At 45.5% G+C, this 13,936-nt stretch overlaps 1 long non-coding RNA gene across 1 annotated transcript; it reads right to left on the bottom strand.

Annotated features, from left to right (window-relative positions):
• Positions 1–6,070: 6,070 nt before the first annotated feature.
• LOC123522321 lies at positions 6,071–13,319 on the bottom strand. Its single transcript, XR_006680586.1, has 3 exons — positions 13,269–13,319; positions 12,611–12,692; positions 6,071–6,159 (listed from the first exon to the last, which is right to left on the bottom strand). It is a non-coding gene; the product is annotated as an uncharacterized LOC123522321 (long non-coding RNA).
• Between the last annotated feature and the right edge of the window lie 617 nt (positions 13,320–13,936).

Here is a 13,936-nt window from a genome sequence, read left to right as displayed (position 1 = left end):
AAGGATTTCATCTTGCTAAGATCCAAATTAACACTCATGGAAGCAGCAGCCAAGACATCAAATGACATGATTGAACTATTGAATTGTATGATATGTGAATTATGTGCCAATAAAACTATCATAGAAAAAGAAATAATGAAGAAAGCTGATGGTGCCCAGCTATCAAAAGATATATTGTCTGGGGTCTTAAAGGCTTGAAGATAAACAAGTGGCCATCTAGCTGAGAAGTAACAAAGCCCACATGGAAGAAGCACACCAGCCTGTGTGATCACGAGGTGTCAATGGGATCAGCTATCAGGCATTGAAGAACAAAAAATCATATCACTGTGAATGAGGGGGAGTGTGTAGTGGGGACCCAAAGCCCATCTATAGGTAACTGGACATCCCCTTACAGAAGGGTCATGGGGGGAGATGAGCCAGTCAGGGTCCAGTGTAGCAATGATGAAACATACAACTTTCCTCTAGTTTCTTTTTTTTTTTTAATCATGTTATTGGGGGCTCATACAACTCTTATCACAATCCATACACACATCCATTGTGTCAAGCACATTTGTACATTTGTTGCCCTCATCAGTCTTAAAATATTTGCTCTCTACTTGAGCCCTTGGTATCAGCTAATTTTCCCCTCCCTCCCTGCCCCCGCTCTAGTTCTTTAATGCTTCCTCCCCCCCACTATCATGATCCCAATTCTACCTTACAAATCTGGCTGGACCAGAGGATGTACGCTGGTACAGATATGAACTGGAAACACAGGGAATCCAGGATAAGATGACCCCTCAGGACTAGTGGTGAGAGTGGTGATACCAGGAGGGTGGAGTGAAGGTGGGATAGAGAGGGAGAACCCATCACAAGGATCTACATATAACCTCCTCCCTGGAGAACAGACAAAAAAGGGGTGAAGGGAGACACAGGACAGTGTAAGACATGACAAAATAATAATTTATAAATTATCAAGGGTTCATGGGGGGAGGATGAAGAAGGGGAAAAAATGAGGAGCTGATACCAAGAGCTCAAGTAGAAAAAGAAAATGTTTTGAGAATGATGATGGCAACAAATGTACAAATGTGCTTGACACAATGGATGTATGTATGGATTGTGATAAGAGTTATACGAGCCCCCAATAAAATGATCTAAGAACAAAACTAACCAACAAACAAACAAACAAAAAAAACAATGTGAATGAGGGGGAGCACAGAGTGGAGACCCAAAGCCCGTCCGTAGACAATGGGACATCCCCTTACAGAAGGGTCACAAGGAAGAGAAGAGCCAGTCAGGGTGCAGTACAGCACCAACGAAACATACAACTTTCCTTTAGTTTTTTAATGCTTCCTCCCCACCACTATCATGACCCCAATTCTACCTTACAAACCTGGCTAGACCAAAGCATGCATACTGGTACAGGTAAGAGCTGGAAACAGGGAATCCAGGACATATAAACTCATCAGGACCAATAATGAGAGTAGTGATACCAGGAGGGGAAGGGGAAGGTGAGGGTAAAAAGGGGGACACACAATGATCTACATATAACCCCCTCCCAGGGGGGCAGACAACAGAAAAGTAGGTGAAGGGAGACATTGGCCAGTGTAAGACATGAAAAAAATAATAATTTATAAATTATCAAGGGTTCATGAGGGAGAGAAAGTACGGGAGAGAGGGGAAAAATGAGGAGCTGATGAAGGCTCGAGTAGAAAGAACATGTTTTGAAAATGATGGTGGCAACATATGTACAAATGTACTTGACACAATGGATGTATGTATAATGATAAGAGCTGTATGAGCCCCCTATAAAATGGTAATAAAAAAATCAAATGACATATTGCATTGGGTAAACCTGATCACTTTTTTACTTACTGCATTTGTATGTTCATTTATTTACCAACTTGTGTATTTTTTTATTATAATTTTATTGGGGGCTCTTACAGTTCTTATAACCATCCATACATCAATTATATCAAGCATTATTTGTACATGTGTTGTCATTATTATTTTCTTAACATTTACTTTCTATTTGAGCCCTTGGTATCTTTTTCCCCTCCCTTTCCCCATCCCCTCATGACCCCTTGATGAATTATAAATTGCTATTTTTTTTTTTCATATCTTACACCAACAGTGTCTCCCTTCCCTGTGGTTTCTGTTGTTTGTCCCCCTGGGGCAGGGGCGGTGGTGGTGGTTGTGTAGAACGATTCCCCCTTCCTCCCCTCATCTCCTCGGCTTCCCCCTACCCTTCTGGTATCACTAGTTTCTGTACCTGAGGGGTTTATCTGTCCTGGATTCTGTCATGAGCTCTTATCTGTACCTATGAACATGCTCTGGTCTAGCCTGCAGTGAAAGGCAAGACTGGGGTCATGATAGTGGAGGGTGAGGAAGCCTCAAGGAACCAGAGGAATATTGTTTCATCAGTGCTCTACTGCACCCTGGTTGACTCATCCCTTACTTGTGACCCTTCTGTGAGGGGATGTCCCATTGTCTACAGGTGGGTTTTGGGTCTCTGCTCCAACCCATCTCATTCTCAACAATATGCGTTTGTTTGTTTGTTTGTTTGTGGTCTTGTGAGGCCTGTTTCCTGATCCTGTCAACACTTCATGATAGCCCAGGCTGCTGGTATACTTCTTCCATAAGGACTTTGTTGCTTCTCAGCTAGATGGCCACTTGTTTACCTTCAAGACTTTAAGACCTATATCTCTTGATAGCCGGGCACCATCAACTTTTCTCACATTTGCTTATGCACCCATTTTGTCTTCAGCGATCAGATCATGTTGGGAAGGTGAGCATCACGGAATGCCAGGTGATTAGAACAAAAGTGTTCTTGAGTAGAGGCCCAATGTCCGTCTTCTGCCTTATTTAACTTATATAAATAGATCTATTTCCCTATTGTTACATATGAATATATTTACATATGTACATTCCTGTATTCAGACCTCTATAAATATCCTTTGCCTCCTAGTTCATCTATTTCCTTTTACTTTCCTCTTGTTCCACTCATGTTCAGCCTTCATTTGGGTTTCAGTGTTTCCTTTTGGCTACATTGCCCTTGATCAAGCCCCACCAGGCATCCTATGCCCTCACCATTGATATTAGATCATTTGTTGTTCCCTTGTCTGTGGGTTGACAACCAACACCCCCCCACCCCCACCCCCCACCATTCCTTCGCCCGCCTCCCCTTCTCCTGTGCCCCCAGGAACTGTTGGTCCTATTGCTTTTACCTCGAGGTTACCAAGGCCTCTGAACCAAGTGTGCCAGCTCCAGGACCACTGTCTGCTGAACCCACCTCAACCTTATCCATCCTGGGCCCTAAATGGGCAATCCCTTCTAACAGAGTAGGAAGTGTATGGACCCAAAGCCCCACTTCGCCACCTTTGCCAGCAGGAAGTAGCTAGAGATGTCATCGCCCAGTACCCCCAAAGATTTGGGTCCTTATCTCTTCATGGGGGAATGTTAGGTAGACTAGCATAGGGCGGGGGAATGTCCGTTAAGACATGCCCAGAGGGCCAAGCTACAGGAACAGAGTGGCGCACTGCACATGCCCAGAGGCTAAGGTTTCCTGTGGTAGGCATGGGTGGGCGTGAACCTGAATTGGCCCACCTAGGCCAGGTGAATTCAATTCAGCCAATGGGGTCGATCAGGGGTCATCCACCACGCCTCCCCGTGGAATCCTTGTAAAGGCAGAAGCCTGGAGTTGAGGAAAAAGAGAGAGAGAACTTTGGCGCAGAGAGCTTTGGCAGGACTTTGGGACACTTTCGCGTAAAGCCGAGCAGCTTCTAACCAGGCCGCATGTTCGGGAGGAGCCCCACGGGTGCCATGTAAACCTAAAACGTCTTCTAACTTTCATAAAACTCATTTGGATCACGAGCCAGGCTTCGGCATGAATTCTTTCTCGCACAGAGCCAAGGACCGAGGTATATCTAGCTACGGAGAGATCTAACAGTTTCCAGGGAGTTAATCACACTCTATTAAGAATGATAACACTGCAGAGCTTGCCACCTATCCCTGACTCCATCAGCTTTCCCTTCCCATCTTTCCCGCTCCTCTTTTTAAGGGTTATCTAAAGGTTACCAGTGGGGAACACTGGCTCTGTTTTTTTGCCCATCTGGAATCTTTTTATCACTCTGTGAATTCCTTCTCACCTTGGAGACTCTCAAGTCTAGAAGTTATATCTCATCACTGTCATATTTGACCAAGAGATTGAAATGTTTCAAGTGATTCTGGCTAAGTATTTACAACAGCCATAATGTTATTGAGGGGTGTGATCATGAATTGAGGTAGTAAATCAAAAACACAACCCCAGTTCCTTTTAAGTTGATTCTGACTCATAATAACCCTGCAGGAGAGAGTAGAACTGCCCCATAGGGTTTCCAAGGTTGTCACAGTTACAGGAACAGATGACCTCATCCTTCTCCTGTTGAGTGACTGGTGGGCTCAAACTTGCAGTTAGAAGCTGAATGCACCATTGCATCACCAGAACTCCTTAACTGAGATAGTAATGAACATAAAATAAAAATATCGATAATGAGAAAGCACTTAGCCCTGGTAGCATAATCGTTATGTATTGAGCTGCTAAACTCAGGGTCAGCAGTTCAAAACCACCAGCTGCTCTATGGGAGAAAAATGAGGCTTTCTATTCCTGTAAAGAGTTAGTCTCAGGAACCCACTGGGGCAGTTCTACTCTGTCTTATAGGGTCTCTACGAATCCTAATCGGCTTGCTACCGTGTTTCCCCGAAAGTAAGACATCCCCCCAAAATAAGACCTACTTACAGTTTTGCCTCTTGCTGAAATATAAGGCATCCCCCTGAAAATAAGACCTCCCCAAAAATAAGGCCCCCTGAAGGTACCGTAACTCTGGACTGCAGTGGCGGGCGCCCCCCCCCCCCCCACCCCACGCAGCTCACTGTTGGCCACAATGCAGCCAGAGCAGACAGGAAGTGTGAAGTCTCTTTTAATTAAACAATAAATGTGTACCGTATTCTTCTTTATGGAAAAATAAGATATCCCCTGAAAATATGGCCTAGCGCATCTTTGAGAGCAAAAATTAATATAAGACATTGTCTTATTTTCGAGGAAACAGGGTAGTAGTAAGTTTGTTTGATTTTTTGGATGTGCCAGGTATGTTTTACTTGGAATGAATCAAGAACCTTCCTTACAAATATAAGGCACTTATTACAAATGTTCCCTATATTGGTTTGACCAAGGATAGAATTACATTTTCCCCTTAATGTTATTATTGTGATACAGTAAAACATTCACCACTCCAATGCCATTTATATATACATAGAATTATATTTTGAGATTTCTCTTTCTATAGTGGGGGCGATCCGGTTTTTCCCTTTATTTCAAATATTGTACGAAATACTCATTACTGATGATTGTGTTTTAGCATACAAGAGACCCCAAATCTCAAATACAATTCAAGGAGAACATCTGTTAAATCTTAACGAGGACAAAAGTAAAGAGATATGATCAGGGTGAGGGAGACTATTAACATGAGGTCATAATGGTTCCAAGGGTTTTGCTGAGATACAGAGATTTTAAAAGGGGATAGGAGCACAAAGGAATTGTCAAAAAAGCATGATTGTCAGCATATCAATATACCACAGCATCGGCCACACCAAGGCAAGCGCCTAAGGGAGACAGCTCCTCCTTGGGCTGGGTGGGGGTGGGGGTGGGGATGGGGTGGAAGTGGAGATGAACTACTTTCCAATGAGATCTGCCCAAGGACAAGACTGTTCACATCAAAGCTTAATCCACGTGGGGACTCTGCAAATAATTTTGGACTTTCGCAGTTATCCATAAACTTCTGCAAATGAGGTGCTCAGAGTTTAAAGTCTAATGCAATTGACAAGTGATTTCAAGGTGTGGAGTGTTGTGCTTCCAGCTTTTACCTCCTTAAAAGCAATGGTAATTTACTGGTTGATAAAACGATGGCCATACAAGGGGGTACCAAAAAACGGAATTTTCTTCCCCAAAGCTATGTATTTTAATTTTTTTTTTACAAAACAACCTTATCACCTTCAAAGTACTCTCCATTGCACTTAATACATTTGTCAAATCTGTGATTCAAACTCATCTGTTTGGATGGCTGACAACACTGCTCTCGTTTTTTCTTCACCTCTTCTCCATCATCGAATTGCTGTCCTTTCGAGTCTTCTCTGCATTTGTAAAAACTAAAAGAAGTCATACAGAGAGAGGTCAGGTGAGTAAGGTGTGTGGGGCAAGAGAGGAATGCTGCTGTTTTTTGCCAAAAACTGGCACACTGAGATGGCGGCTGTGTGAGCAGGTGCATTGTTGTGACAAATCCAGTCCCGTCTGCCACAAATCAAGGCCTTTTTGGTCACACTGTTGTGCTATCTTTTCAGAACCTCTAAATAGAAAGCTTGATTAACAGTCTGACCTGTGGAACAAACTCCAAATGCACTACAAGTGGACATTTTCGTCCGTTCAGGAAGTTGACGGTACCCAGAACGAGGTTTGTCATCAATAAACATTTTGCCTTTTTTGAAACGAGAAAACCACTCATACACGAGTTTTCCCCATAGCGCTGTCCTTGTAAGCTGTGTGCAACATCACAACAGTTTTGGCAGCACTTTTCCTGAGTAGGAAACAAAATTTCACAGTCGTATGGTTCTCGTAAATCAGCTATCACAAAAAACGAGGTTCGGGCTAAACTGCTTTTATGAAAACAATCACTGTGACCAGAGAGAACCTTCCCAGAAAACGCCACTGGGTGCACTAACTCAGAGCGAGTTGCTTGATGCTCACCTAGTGGGGAAAATGTGTATTACCGAAAACTCCGCTGCACCCAGCGCAACTCCAGTTTTGGGGGATACCGGCTCATATACCATAGGGGAAAATGAGCCCTGGTGGCACAATGGTAAAGCACTCGCCTGCGAACCCAGGTGATGGTTTGAGGCCACCAAGAGGCACTCGGAAGAATAGGCTGGTGATCTACTTCAAAAAATCAGCTGCTGAAAGCCCTAGGGAGCACAGTACTAATCTGACACACAAGGAGTTGCCATGAGGCAGAATCAACTGGAGGGCAACTGGTTTGGTTGTTGTTGCTGTTTGGCTACTAATTTAATTTAATTGGCACACCTGGCCAATTCTGCTGTAAGTTAAAAAAATCACTTGTTATGCCCTCACATTGGAATAATCAAGCCTTTAAGATCAAAAGGCCAGCATTTAACCCAAGGCAACCTTCATCAGAGGGTTAGGCAAGTAGGAGGAATAGAAATAGAAAACACAGGGAAGAAGTAGGATAAGTGATGTTACATTGAGGGGACACAATGAGATAAAACAAAATATGGGGGGGCTCACCTACTCTCGCTCCTGAGGCTCTCTCCTGCTCTCGTGGCCGGGCTCCCCCCACGAGGACCACCAAGCAAGGGCTGAGGTGAGCATGCTACCATGAATTGTTTCTGACTCCATTATCTTAATATCTTATCTCTCATGCTCTGGATGACTTTAATATAATATTTATATATCTCAAAAAAATAAAACAAAATGTGTATGAATTAAATGGAAAACTGATGATCTGCTCCGTAAACTTTTACCTAATTCACAATAAAAAGTTAAAAAAAACAAAACCACTCATGGGTCATTGACTAGCCTTGCAAGGTCCTGAACTCTTATAACAATATTTTATTGTGTTTTCAGAGGAAATTTGCATACCAAATTAGGTTCTCATTTAACAATTAGGGTCTCATCTAACAATTTCTACATTCGGTGGTATTGAATAGTATTACACTTTTCACAATGTGCTAGCATTCTCATGATTCCCATTCTGGTTGTACTGTTTCCATTTATCTAGTCTCCTTGTCCCTCTTACCTTTTTACCTTTGGTCTAAAGCAGGGGTCGGCAAACTGACTCTCAAACCATATGTGGCTCTTTTGGTATGTACATGTGGCTCTGAAGTAAAATTGAAAACATTTTAAAGGGCATTATTCAGACAACGGTGATTTCATTTGTTTATAAAAATATATTTATGGCTTTCAAATAACTTTAAAATTGTTAGGATGGACTGGGTTGGCTCATCTGTCTCAAAGGTTTGCGAACCCTTCTATCGAGTAAATACTGACCTATAGCTCTCATTCAGATTCTTAAGACAGTTCCATTGGCATATAATTCACATATCATACAATTCACCAGTTCTTTCATATTAAGAAAAGTTGTACAATCATCACCAGAATCAATTTTTTTTTCTTTTTTTTAATCTTTTAAAAATAGTTTTATTGGGGGCTCGTTCAACTCTTTTTTAAAAAATCATTTTATTAGGGGCTCATACAACTCTCATCACAATCCACACATACATCAATTGTGTAAAGCGCATTTGTACATTCATTGCCCTCATCATTCTCAAAACATTTCCTCTCCACTCAAGCCCCCGGCACCAGGTACCAGAATCAATTTTAGAACATTTTCTTCTTTCTTATACTCATTGTTATTAGCTTTGCACTTGCCCCAACCTCCCCTGCCATACCCCCAAGGAACCATTAATCCAATTACTGCCTTTATAAATTTTCCTATATTGGATTTCATATACAGAAAAACATACCAAAAGAAAAACAGAAATAAAAACACCTCAAAACCAACATTAACAAAGTAAAAGATATGTAATTGAAAAGAAAGCAGAAAATATTAAAAACTAGAAGGAATTTACAATGGGTCAAAGGGGAGATCAAATGATGATGTTATCAGATGACTGTGTGTAGAGGAGCACAGCACTCATGGGTGGTATTTACTTATGAGCCACTCTGTCTTTTGGCTGGTAGGTGGCCTCCAGTCTGGGGTTGGACTCCAAGGTTAAAGGGCATCCCAGAGCTATAGTTTTGAGTCTCCACCAGACTAGTTAGTATGATCTTTTGGGGGAATTTGCATTTTCTTCTATATTTTCCTATTTTCTCCAAGACTATCAATGTGTCCCTCGTCAGAACAGTCAATAGTACAGGTACATGATTTATATGCATCCGATTTCAGTTGATTTTTCCAAGTTACAATTAAGATTGCCCATGCTTACAGGTCAGGAACTTGAGGTTCAAGGTGATAAAATGACTTGACCATGGTCATCCTGAACTTCAGGTCTGTCTTTCTGATTTTAAAGCTAAAACTCCTTGTGCCAACCCAGTTTTAGAAGAAGCCATCAATGCAGTGGCTTGAAAGGGAACCCTGGTAGCACAGAGGTTTAGGGTTTGGCTGCTAAGCTAAAGGTCATTGATTCTGAACCCACCAGCTACTCTGCCTGAAAAAGATGTGACAATCTACTTCCATGAAGATCACAGCCTAGGAAACCCCATGCGGCAGTTATACTCTGTTCTATAGGGTCATTAAGCATCAGACCATCTTTTTTTTGGGGGGTGTTATTAATAATTTTATTGGGGGGCTCTTACAAATCTTATCACAATTTACCATTCGATTTTATTAAGCACACTTGCACATATGTTTCCATCAACATTTCCAAAACATTTTCTTTCTACTTGAGCCCTTGGTATCAGCTCCTCTTTTTTCCCCTCCCTCCTCCACCCTCCCAAATCCTTGGATCAATTATATATTATTATTTATCTTACACTGTTCATTGTCTCCTTCACCCACATTTTGTTATTTGTCCCCTGGGGGGGGCTATATAGCCAACCTTGTGATGAGTACCCCCTTTCTCCCTCCCCACCACCATCATCCTCCTACCCTCATGATGTAGCTACTCCCACTACAGTTCCTGAGGGAGTTATGCGTCCTGAATTCCACGTTATCAAGAGCTCTTATCTGTACCAATGTGTGTACTCCAGACCAGTCTAGCCAGATTTGTAAGGTAGAACTGGGTTCTGGTAGTGGGGTGAGGAGGAAGCATTCAGGGAACTAGAGGAATGACGTGTGTTTTGTAGGTACTATACTGCACCCTGGTTGAATCATCCCTTCCTTGTAACCCTTCTGTGGGGGATGTCCAATTGTCCACAGAGGGCTTTGGGTCTCCATTCCAACCCTCCTAGTTCACACTGAGATAGTTATTTGTTTTGGGTCTTTTGATACCTGATACCTGAGTCTGTCAACATCTCATAATCACACAGACTGGTGTGCTTCTTCCATGTGGACTTATTTGCTTCCCTGCAAGAGGGCCGCTTGTTTAACTTCAAGCCTTTAAGACCCCAGATGCTATATCTTTTGATAGCTGGGCACCATCCACTTTTTTCACCACATTTGCTTATGCACCCATTTTGTCTTCAGTGATGGTGCCAGGAAGGTATCAAACAGTGCCAGGTTATTAGAACAAAGTGTTCTTGTGCTAAGGGAGGCCTTGATTAGAGGCCCAAAGTCCATCTGCTATCTTAATACTTAACATATAAGTATATGTACATTGACCTCTATCCCTATCATTATAAATATATTTATGTATATACATGCCTATAGCTATATCTCTATTAATAGCTTTTGCCTCCTAGTTCTTTACTCTATTTCCTTTCACCTTCCTCCTATCCCCCTATCATGCTCACCCTCTATTTGGTTCTCAGTAATTCCTCTCAGATACATTGCACTTGATCAAACCCCACCAGACATTATACACTCTCATCATCAATTTTAGATCTCTTGTTGTTCCCTTATCCCTTAGTTTGTTGGCTCCTGGTCTCTCTCCCTGCCTTCTCCTTTCCCATGTCCCCCCAGCTCTGCCAAACCAGTTGTTTTCTCCTTGAGATTGTTTGTCCTGCCTATCTTATATAGACATAGAGCGAAAGAAAATGAAAACAAACAAAAAAGATAAATAGTGCCAGGTCTGTCTGCTGACCCTTATGAATGCTTTCCAATTGGGTCTGATGATGTGCCAAGCCCTGCCCCCTGAGCCATAAGTCTATTTTCATGATTCCTTGGGGACTTTGTTACTTTGTTCCCCTTGCACTCCCTTCACATTTCAACCCGCTGTACTTGGAGCAGACCAGGCACACTTTCCACACAGTGTCTCCAATGCTATCCCCGTAGCACTATGGGTCAGTGAGGGGAGTGTCATGTCTTGTGGTGGGGCTGGCCCTACAGTCTTCTCTGTGCATTGGCTGCTCCAAGCAATGATCTCATCCCTGGGGCTTGGTGGGCCATGATGAGGTCCACTCTCTCTCTCTTAGTTTGCACCTGTGTGGTCTGGACAGATCTGCCACTCTCCCTGGGCTATATCTTTAGTGCTGTCCTCTGTATTACATTCTTCTGGGGAGTAAGTCAACATAGCTGGGCTTGGGCGCTTGGCCCCGTCGTCCTCTCTGCATCAGAACCATCTTTATGCTAACAGGTTAGTGGCTTAAATCACCAAACCCACTGTCATCAAGTCGATGTGACTCGCAGAGACCCTATATAGGGTTTCTGAGGCTGTGGATCTTAAAGGGAGCAGACAGTTCATCTTTCTCCCCCAGAACAGCTGGTGGGTTTGAAAAGCTGACTTTCTGGTAAGCAGTCCAACACTTTCATTGCTTCAAGCAACACTCATTCCTTAAGAGTTCCGGTGACCAAAAGTCTAAAATGGGACGACAGGGTTGTTCCTTCTGGAAGCTCTATGGGAGAACGTTTCTGGGTCTTTCCAGCTTCTAGAGGCCAACGTACTCCTTGGCACATGGCCCTACTCACCCTGACCTCTCCTTTGGTCATCACATCTCATCTGCCAACTCTGATGCTTTTGTGTCCCTCTGATAAGGCCGTTGGTGAAGACATTCAGCCCACCTGGTAATTTAGAATAATTTCTTCATCTTTGGATCCTGCACATAATCATATCTGCAAAGTTCCTTTTGCCATGTAAGATAACAAGTCCTAGGGATTATGATGTGGATACATTTGGAGAATCATTATTGTGCCCGTACACCTTGCCCCGCCCCACAAATAACTTCCTGATTGAAAGTTTAAATCCGGCGGACCCAAATCTCCCATTCACCCACTCTTTCATTCCAGAAGTAGTTATTGAGCACCTGGTGGCATAGTGGCTACACAGTGGGCTAACTGCAAGTTCAGCAGTTCAAAACCACTAGCCCGAAACCATCAGCCACTCCTCAAGAGAAAGACAAAGAGTAGGCAGTCTTGGAAACCCACAGGGGCAGTTCTATCCCATCCTATCGGGTTGCTGAGTCAGCATTACCAGAGGGCAGTGTTTGTGTATGCTGAACGTGGAGTTGTGTGCTCATGGTGCTCACATTCTGCAAGATGGTGTGCGGAACAGACGCTTTCTATAGGCCAAAGCAAGTCAGAGGCTAATCTTGACTGAAGAGGGTAGAGAAATATACTCAATCTTCTGATAAAAGGAGCTGCAAAGTCACACTGTAAAGGCCAGAAGACACCCTATGCGGCTCATGGGATACAGCCTGGCCTTTTTCTGGCCCACACTCTAGTAGACAACAGGTCAAAAAAAATGTTACAAATATCATTAAGTAGGAGAGAGGGGCTGAGTGGTCAGTGAGGGCCTTCCTGAGGAGGTAGATACTTGAGCTGGGACCTGAGCATTTCAGCTCAACTGCCTGGGAGGTTTGCAAGAAGGGGCCTTGTCCTTGTAGAAGGTTCTCCTTTGGGAGAGATGAATGAGGAAGGGGTCCAGAGGACATCACCAATCATTGCTGTGCTATCAGCGGCGGCAGGGGCCTTGGTGTCAGACACCTCCTTACCCTCATTTTGCAGGCTGTGTGACACTGGCGGCCTCCATTCCATCCTCCAAAGGCAGGACACACTCCTGGCCAGCTCAGAGCACTGTGAGGAAGCACAGGTTTATGAAACTAGCCCAGTACACTCCGGAGGGAGGTGGGCTGGTGGTGAGAGGTGGCACTCCAGAAGCAGAAGTGAGCTAGATCTACTGTGGTCCCTGGGGGTGGGAGGCAGGGTGGATGTTGGGTGCTTTGCCAATGGGCACGTGAATGCGGTGTGGGGAAAGTGTCCACAAACACCCTCTCGCGCCGTTTCCCGTTCATCTCCTGTTTCTCTCTCCACTCCCCAGCAAGCTCTCTTTCCATTCTTTCTCACCTCCTCCCCCGACACCATCTTTTTCCATGGCATCCGCCTCTCTTCTCCTTTTCACCGAATTCCCTCTCGCCTCCTTTTAGCGCCTCGCCCCTCCCGTCTTCTCCGCGTTCGCTTCTCCTTCTCGGTTCTTCTCCCCGCGGCCCTTTTCACTCGCGCCCCTCCCCCCACCTCCGGGTCGGTCTTTCTTCGGGGCTTCACCTCATCCCTTCCTCGCCCTTCTTTCCGTCTCGCCTCCTCCTTCCTCCTCTCTGATCCCGCCACCTCCACGTCCATCCTCCTCGCCCTCCCCTCTTCTCAAGCCGTCACCTCTCGGCTCTCTGTATTTCCCCTCACCGGCCCTGCTCGGCTCGGCACAGCCCGCCTTCCTTCCGGCCTCCGCCTTCAGCCCCTCCCCTCCGGGCCGGGCCGACGCCGCCCCGCCCCCAAACGCAGGCCCCGCCCCGCCGGGGTCACGGGGTCGACGGACGCCCGGCGGGCGGAGCGGCTCCACCAGTCACGTGGTCACGTGACGCGCTCCAACATGGCGGCGCCGTGGGGCCGCGGCGTCGCTTCCTGACGGGGCGGCGCGGACGGACGCGGCGGGTACCGGCCGGGACGCCGGGCCCGCAGCCTCGCTCGCCCGCTTGTGCGCGCCGCCCGCCCGCGGGGCTGCCAGCCCTCGTCGGGCTGGGGCAATGCAGGAGAGCCAGACCAAGAGCATGTTCGTGTCCCGGGCCCTGGAGAAGATCTTGGCCGACAAGGAGGTGAAGCGGCCCCAGCACTCCCAGCTGCGCAGGGCCTGCCAGGTGGCGCTCGGTGGGTGAGCCGCCCCGGCCCGGCCCCGCCCTGGCTCCCCCACGCCGGCCGTTACCCCACTTGGCCTCAGTCCGGCCGCCTCGTCCCCGCTCCTCCCGCCCCTGGACCCCGAATCCCACCGTGTCTTACTTCCTCCTGGTCGTACTGCTCTGGGGAAACTGATGCCGGGGAAGCTCAGG

This window comes from Echinops telfairi, unplaced genomic scaffold, assembly GCF_000313985.2.
Source record: "Echinops telfairi isolate 266 unplaced genomic scaffold, ASM31398v2 ScPeMD7_5592;HRSCAF=6446, whole genome shotgun sequence".
NCBI lineage: Eukaryota > Metazoa > Chordata > Mammalia > Afrosoricida > Tenrecidae > Echinops > Echinops telfairi.
Note: the sequence above shows the minus strand (reverse complement) of the source record. Positions and strands in the feature narration are given on the sequence as shown.